This window comes from Grammomys surdaster, unplaced genomic scaffold (genome assembly GCF_004785775.1).
Source record: "Grammomys surdaster isolate TR1022 unplaced genomic scaffold, NIH_TR_1.0 125742, whole genome shotgun sequence".
Taxonomy (NCBI): domain Eukaryota; kingdom Metazoa; phylum Chordata; class Mammalia; order Rodentia; family Muridae; genus Grammomys; species Grammomys surdaster.
In genome coordinates this window covers 407,410-415,838 of record NW_021620574.1, presented here as the reverse complement: position 1 = coordinate 415,838, position 8,429 = coordinate 407,410, and the positions used below count along the sequence as shown (strand labels likewise).

The 8,429-nt window shown below is 46.6% G+C and overlaps 1 pseudogene; it reads right to left on the bottom strand.

Annotated features, from left to right (window-relative positions):
* Positions 1–6,859: 6,859 nt before the first annotated feature.
* LOC114639538 lies at positions 6,860–7,550 on the bottom strand (annotated as a pseudogene).
* Positions 7,551–8,429: the final 879 nt, after the last annotated feature.

Genomic DNA, 8,429 nt, shown 5'->3' with positions numbered 1-8,429 from the left:
GTATGAGCTCATATAATGGACAATGATTTGTCTATTTTTTTCTTATTTTCCTGGAATGGAAATAGAGATGATTTATTAAGAAAGGGAAGGTGGGGGCTGGAGAGATGGCTCAGCGGTTAAGAGCACACTGACTGCTCTTCCAGAGGTCCCGAGTTCAAGCTCAAGCAACCACATGGTGGCTCGCAACCATCTGTAATGGGATCCGATGCCCTCTTCTGGTGTGTCTGAAGAGCTACAGTGTACTCATATACATAAAATAAATAGATAGATAGATAGATAGATAGATAGATAGATAGATAGATAGATGGAAGGAAGGAAGGAACGGTGGAGCTGGAGCTCGCTCAGAGGTAAGAGCAAGTACTGCTCTTTCAGAGGACCAGAGTTCAGTCCTAGCACTCACTCTGCATGGCTCACAGCTGCTTGGAAGTCCAGGCCCAGGGGATCAGCTACCCTCTGCTCTCTGTGGACACACATGTACACGTGTGCAGATCCACACAAAGACACACAGAGCTAAGTGACAGATCTCTACAAGGAAGAGAAAGCATCCTGACAGTGGCATGGGCTGATGAGCCAAGGGAAAAGCAGAGGCTCCAGTCTTTTTCTTTCGAGGCAGGGCCTTGCTGTATATCTGCCGCTGGCCAGGGATTCGCTCCTCACTGTGTAGTCTAGGCTGGCCTTGAACTTACGTAGGCACGTGCCGTCACGCCAAGTGTGTTTTTGCCATAGAGTGTCTGAGAGTCTATAAGGTCTCATGTAGCCAAGCCTGGTCATGTAGCCAAGGTACATGGCTCTAGATAAAAATACCTTGAATACTCCATCTTTGTCTCTACCTCGCTGGGGTAGACATGAACCACCACATGTGACAATGTCTATTTATTTTTAAACCTATTTTTATTAGCAACCCAGATTTATCATCTGTTGTACTTGCCGTGTGTGTGTGTGTGTGTGTGTGTGTGTGTGTGTGTGTGTGTGAGAGAGAGAGAGAGAGAGAGAGAGAGAGAGAGAGAGAGGTGGGGGGAGGGAGAAGAGAGAGTGTTTGAGGGATATACATATTGACACATGTGAGACCATGTGTGTGGTTGAGTGCGTGTAGGTGTGTGGGCACATTTGTGCTCATACATGTAGAAGCCTGAAGCTGACCCTAGGTGTCTTCCTCAATACCAGAGCATCCTACTGAACCGAGAGTTTGCTGGTTCTGCTAGTCTCTCTAGCCATCTTGGCCTGAACGCTGGGATGCCCGGTGACTGCTACACCTGCCTGCCTTTCCTGTGCATTCTGGGTATCCAGACTCCAGCCCTCCTGCTTGCACGGCCAGCAGTCTATCTATCGGTGGAGATACCCACCCAAGCCCTGGTTTTTGTTATCACTTTTGCTACCGGGTCTCCCTGTGCAGCTCTGGCTGGTAGTCGGTGATACTCTCTGTGCAAATGCTGGATTGCCTGTGTGCACCACCATGTGGCTATTTTTATTCCTGCACCGTCTTTATGGTGCCTCATTTCTTACTATCTGGAATGATTTTTAAAAGGAGCTGTATGTTCTTTGAAGACTTGATAAAAGTCACTGTAAAACCTATAAACCCCATGTTTCCTTTCAGCTGGGAAAGCCTTTAATCACCAAGTTACTTATAGATACTTTGTCTGTTGATAGGTAATTCTCCTGCCAATTTTGACATTTTAAAAATTCCCCCAAATCATTCTCTTCACCCGGCATTATCATTAGCCTACAATTAAACTTTTTTTTTCATCACTGGGGATTGAAAACAGGGCCCTGAATAAACTCAGCCATAGGTTTCTAGAATGGTGGTTTATTCCTTGAATCTCAAGTACTCAAGAGGTTGAGGCAGGAGGATGAGGGTTAAAGACCAAACCCACAAAAGAAGTGAGGCCTCAGTTCAAGCAAGCAGACAGACATTGTTCTCTGTCTGTACGGTAGGCAGGACACTCACTTTCCCTCACGGTCTCATGATATAATTTGATTATTTCTATCTTTTCTTAATCAGCTCATTAGAGAAGTCACAGTAAGCATTAATCAGCTAAATAAACAAGAAGGCAGAAGCTCAGGTTGGCTCTAAAGCTAGATTTAAAAAGTGAGGTCTTGGCTAGAGAGATGGCTCAATGGTTGTGAGTGAGCCCCACTCTTCCAGAGGCTGGAGTTCATTCCCATGTTGGCTGTTTCACAATCTCCTGTAAGTCCAGCTCCAGGGACATCTGACATCCCTGGCACCGTGCTCACTGACACTCTTGCACGTGCACTGTCGTACAGACTCCCCCCATTGCTGCTCTTCCAGAAGTTCTGAGTTAAAATCCCAACACTCACATAACAGCTCACAACTGCGTACAAATGTAGTCACAGGGGATCCAGTGCCCTCTTCTGGTATGCAGATATACATGCAGACAAAATGCTCACATACCATATAAATAAAATTAGGAGTCGAATGTTTGCATGCCTATAATTGCAGAACTCAGCAGACTGGTGAGGGAAATTTACCACGAGTACAAGGCTAGTCAGAACCCTGCATCATCAACAACAAAAAAGGGCTGGTGAGATGCCTCATTGGGTAGGGTGGTATGGTGGTTTGAATATGCTTGGTCCAGGGAGTAGCACTATTAGGAGGTGTGGCCTTAGAGGTCTCTATGGGTGTGGGCTTTAAGACCCTCATCTTAGCTGCCTGGAATCTAGTATTCTGCTAGCAGCCTTCAGATGGAGATGTAGAACTCTCAGCTCCTCCTGCACCATGCCTGCCTGGATGCTGCCATGTTCCCACCTTGATGATAATGAACTGAACTTCTGAACCTGTAAGCCAGCCCCAATTAAATGCCTTCCTTATAAGACTTGCCTTGGACATGGTGTCCGTTCACAGCAGTAAAACCCTAACTAAGACAGGTAGAGAGAAAGAAGCAACTCCATAAAGATGTCCATCCTCTGACTTCCACATGTGTGGTGTGGTATAAAGATGCCACACACACACACAAATATTCAATATAATAAAAAGTGAGAGAAAAAGGGGCGAGGATAAAGGTCAAAGTTGTTTGCCTGACATGCAAGGCTGAGGGTTAAATCTCCAATGCTGACATGTATGAATAAATAAATAAAGAAGACAAGGACCTGGGGCAGTCATACGTCCAAGTAGACAAATAAGCATGATGGCCTTGATCCTCAGGACCCACAGGCTGGGAGGAAAGAAGTTGTCCTTTGACCTAGCGCACACACACACACACACACACACTATGGCAAGTACACACCCACACAATAAATAAAGGGCTGGAGGGCTGGAGAGATAGCTCAGCAGTTAAAAGAGCACCGGCTGCTCTTCCAGAGGACCTGAACTGTTTCCCAGCATCCATATGGAGGCTCTGTATCTCCAGACAAGGCAATCCAGCACCCTCTGTGGCTTCCTCAGTCACTGCATATGATACACAGGTATCCATGTGAGCAAATGCCCATATACATAAAAACAACAAAATTAATTATAAATAAATAAATACTTTAAAAATATACAGAGAAGGACTGGGGTGAGGCTAGGTGGTAGGATGCTTTGTTTAGAACACCGGCTGAGGCTTCTGTGGCCCTGGATCTGTTCTCCAATATCATGTCACAAAAGACAGACAGTAGACAGGAGAAAAGGAAGAAGGAGGGGACGGGGAGAAAGCAAGGCTTGGTGTTGTCAGCTAAGTAGAGCTATCAAGAGGACAGTTGGGTATATAGAGCTAGAATTCAGGGGCAAGGGTCGGGGTCAGAGCTAACAGCAAGGTGTAAAATAAGTCCATCAGCAGATATGAGACATTTAAACATGAGACTGCCTGAGACCATCAAGATAAAGCAGGCAGGAAAAGATGTTCAAGGAATAGTCTGTGGGCCACTCCAGTATTTTGAGGTCAAGAAGGTCAAGAAGGACTATAAAATAGATACACGGAGATCTGAGGACGTGGCTCAGTGGGTAATAGCACTTAGAACACAGCATGAGGACCCATGAAAAAATGGTGGGCGTGGCCACGCAGGCCTGCAGCCCCACCCCTGGGAGGAGACTCAGGAGGCCACAGGATGTGCGCTCCACTGACCTCTACATGTGTGCCTACAAATAGACAGATAGAAGGAGAGAGGGGTGAAGGAGAGGGAGAGGGAGAGGGAGAGGGAGAGGGAACATGAAATAAGACAGATTGTTTTGTTTTAGACAGAGTCTCATTCTAGGCCAGGATGACTGAACTCACTGTGTACACAAAGTCAGCCTCAGACTTACACTGAGCCTCTGCTTTGTGTGCACCACCGCACCTGGCCCGCGGACTGCAGACTAAAAGTTGATTTATAGTTGAAACACCATGAGGTTGTTTGCTGATATTGGCTGGAGCAGGCTCAAAGGCAGAGCAAGTGCAAAGCCCAGGTTACCCTGGGGGTTCAGGAGAAGACAGAAATTAGAAGCAGTGAATTTACACAGATTATTCTCTCTCTCTCTCTCTCTCTCTCTCTCTCTCTCTCTCTCTCTCTCTCTCTCTCTCTCTCTCTCTCTTTGTTTTAAGTTGGGGGGGGTCTTTCTATGTAGCCCAGGTTGGCCCTAACCTTCCAATCCCTCTACCCTAGTCTCCTGAGTGCTGAGGTTATAGACATGTGCCACCCACACCCAGTGCCATACATTTTTGTTTGTTTGTTTTGTTTTGTTTTTCGAGACAGGGTTTCTCTGTGCAGCCCTGGCTGTCCTGGAACTCACTCTGTAGACCATCCTGGCCTCGAACTCAGAAATCCGCCTGCCTCTGCCTCCCAAGTGCTGGGATTAAAGGCATGCGCCACCACCTTCCGGCTTGTGCCAAACATTTTAAAGTAGTTTTATTTTTGCATCTATATTTATTGCTGTAAAAGGAAGGAGAGCAACAAGACAGCCCCTGACAAGGAAAGAGGATACAAGATAAAATGTCTTTTCATCCTTTTTTTGGTTTGAAAAAGTCTCATAGTCTAGCTCTAACTGGCTTGGAATTCACTATGTAGACCAGGTTGGCCTTGATTTCATAGTGATCTGCCTGCCTCTGCCTCCTAAGTGCTGTTATTAAAGATGTGTGCTACCATGCCTAGCTATTTGTCTTTTAAAGGATATGTTTATTTTTTATTTTATGCATATGAATGTTTGCTTTTCCAGGCCAAGATTGATGGACTGATTCCTTAAAGCTGGAGGACAATTTTATTAGTGTTTAAAAGAAGAACCCTGACCTCAGAAAAGAGGAAGGGAGAAAGCCATGAAGTTTGTAAGCAGCCACTTTTTGTGGAAGGGGCAGACAAAGTGAGAGGAAGCCCAAAGAATCCGGCAAAGCAAGCCCAGGCTTTGGCAAGATCCAAAAGAAGAAAAGGAAAACTCTCCCTTTTCTGAATTAAGGAAGCCACATGGCTACTCCCTGTAAGCAACTGACTCCCAAGATTTGTGTGTGTGTGTGTGTGTGTGTGTGCTGGTAACTGTAGAGTCTAGATGCTCTGGAGTACAGGCAGTTGTGCGGCTTCCAAGCTGAGTACCAGGAGCCACACTTAGGTCCTATGCTCTTGCAGCAATCACTCCTAAGCCCAGAGCCGTCGCTCCAGCCCCGGCTTAGGATTCTTTTCAAAGCTGGGGGAAGCTGGATGTGGTGATAGGTGCTTCTAATCTCAAGGAAGGTTGGCCACACAGTGAGTTCGGGGTCATCCTGGGCTACGTGAGACTGTGTTTTAAAACGACCACAAAGTTAAGGCCTCTGGGAATAACGGGAGCAGTTGTGGGTAGAGGGAATCACTTAGGAACTGCTCTTGAACAGGAAAGGGAAGTGGAAACATGTACAAGCTGAGGGGCTGGCGTCACGTATGAGTCAGACAATGTCTTACAGAGAGGGGAGGAAGAATACGGGAATACAGATGGGTCAACGCATGGGTATTTAAAGACTGTGGGGCTGGAGGTAACTCAGTGAGGACCAGAACACAGGTTTCCCCAGAATCCATGGAAATGCCAAGTGGGTGTGGAGGCCCACCTGTCATTTCAGCACTGGGTACCAGCGGCAGGATCCCCAAGTGACCGGCTAGCCAACTAGCCACATGGGCCAGCTCTGGGTTCAACTGAGAGACCTTGTCTCAGTGAAGAAAGTGGAGAGCAACTAAGGAAGAGCCATAGCACCAACTTCTCAGTATGTACACACGCACATGCGTGCATGCACACGATAGGCACGTGTGAGTGGTGGTAGGAGCCAGTTAATCAGGATACGATGGCAATGGTCATAGAGATTCTAGGGAACAGGAGAGAGCATAAGGTTGTTTTGAAAAAAAATTAATAGTAAAATTTTTAAAAATTAAATCCAGAGTGAGTGTATGGGAGAAACAGCAGGTGTGTCTGTCAGGTAGTTTTCTGCGACCTCTGGGCATTCACGATTATTTAAACAGAGACCAAGTTCAGGTCTTTCCCGAGGCTTTGTTCATCTCTCTGGGTGCAGGCCTGGAGGGGACAGAGAAACTATAGTTAAACTGGGTGGTGGTCCCCCAAGTTGGGGTTCAAAGCAGACCTGGAAAAGAGCAGGAGCTGAGTGGAAGGGAGGGAAGGGTTATAATTACCGACCTTGCCAGTCAAACCTGGTTGCAAAGGAAGAATAAAGCATTTGAAACATTGTGGAAAGGTTATTTTGTTTTTGCAGGGTAGGCGCCTAGAGGGAACACCTAGCAAGGAAACAGGAGCCCGGCTGTGCGGCGAGTCAGTGGGTAAGAACATGGACAATTCTTCTAGAGCACCCCGGCAGCTCGCATCCTCCTGTAACTCCAGCTCCTCTGGCCTCTGTGGGTACCTGCTCCCACATGCACACACCTCATGCAGACACAGACATGGCTTTTTATAATGTGTTGTGGTTATATACAAGACACATTGTTTTATAATGTGTATTGTTGTATCAATAAGTTTTTGATCTACCACCCCCCTTTCACCCAAAAAATATCTTTTGCATCAAAGCCAGTTCTGATTTGACCTTTGTCTGCCTTTTGATTTGCATTTTACTTCCTCCCTTCGGGTTTGTTCCCTCCCCCGCTCTTTAAAGTTTACTCAGTACAACACAATTTCCAGCTTCACTGAGGTGGCTGACCATGTTCACAAACAAAGCCGCCTCTAAGCTGGAATTCAGTTGCTGGGTCAGCCCCAGCCTCAGCTTTCCTGTCAGCTCCAGGGGGCACAGCACTCCTTCTGTAGTGTCTCTGCTTGCCTCCCCTCTTGGGAATCTTGCAGGCTGCTCACCCTCTGGACCTTTGGACAGTGGCCTGCCAGTCTCTGGCCAGTTGCCATGAAGGGTGGCGGGCAGGCTCTCCTGAGGTAGGTGCAGGTAATCTCAGAGATAGTGGGTTCCCTCATTTGTAGAAATGTCTCCAAACAAACTGCTCCTGCATGTAGCATCAAGACTTGAGACTGCATGGCCTCCATTACATGAAGGTCAGGCACGTTCTTATCTGCCAGCTCTGGGTGTTTGGCCATGTGGACATCTTTCTTGGCAACCATCACACCTTCCTTAAAAAGTTCATAGATGGCAATCCTGTTCTTCTTAGGCATCAGCCTCATGGAGGCTGCAAGGTTCGAGGCGGAGGCTGGAAAGGAAGCCCTCCCTCCGTTTTCACTCCATCTATCCCTTTAAGCATCTCGTATAGGTAATACATTTTTTCTTGTGTGCAGTGTTATGCTAAGCAAATGTTCTAGCGCCACGCTCTACCTCCAGCCCTCCTTATGGATTTGTTCATTCTGATGTTGTTTATTCTCTTTTGTTGTTTTGAGACCAGGAGCTTGCTTTCCGAAGAGGCCTGCCCTGAGCTCAGGACCCTCCTGCTCCTGTCTCCCAAGGCGGGGATCACAGGGATTACGGATGCACCACCAACTACTCTTACTTGGTTTTTCCTTCTGATTCATTTCCAAGATCTCCCTTTATTTCCTTGGGGATATTTATATAGCTGTGTTTTATTCACGCTCATCACCTAGAATACGCTACGCATCTTGTTGACTTCGTAGTTGTCTGCTTTTCTTGTTAACCTGTGATCATTTTCTCTCATGGATATCAGCTCTCTTGATGGGAAACAGATGGAAAAGATAGCACGGAAGCCCAGATCTCAGTCCTGATGAGCTAGCGGTCAACTTTGAATAACCTCATTGCCTTTTAATGAGATTTACCCTTGACTCCGTTCCTGATCATGTATTTGTTTTGCAAGTGTAGCAAATAGAAAAAAATCAAAATTCTCCTCAGATACAGTTCCATGTATGAAGCCTGGCTCTCCTCTACGCCACCGTGGTTCTGCCGAAGTTTCTGCTGGCTTTTATTGTCCTGCTTTAGATCCATTTATTCTTCCCTTTCTATACATAAAGTATGTGTGTGTGTGTGTGGTGCGTATGTGTGTGATGTGTGTGGTATGTGTATGGTGTGTGTGTGATGTGTGTGGTATGTGTGTGTGTGCTGTGTATGGTG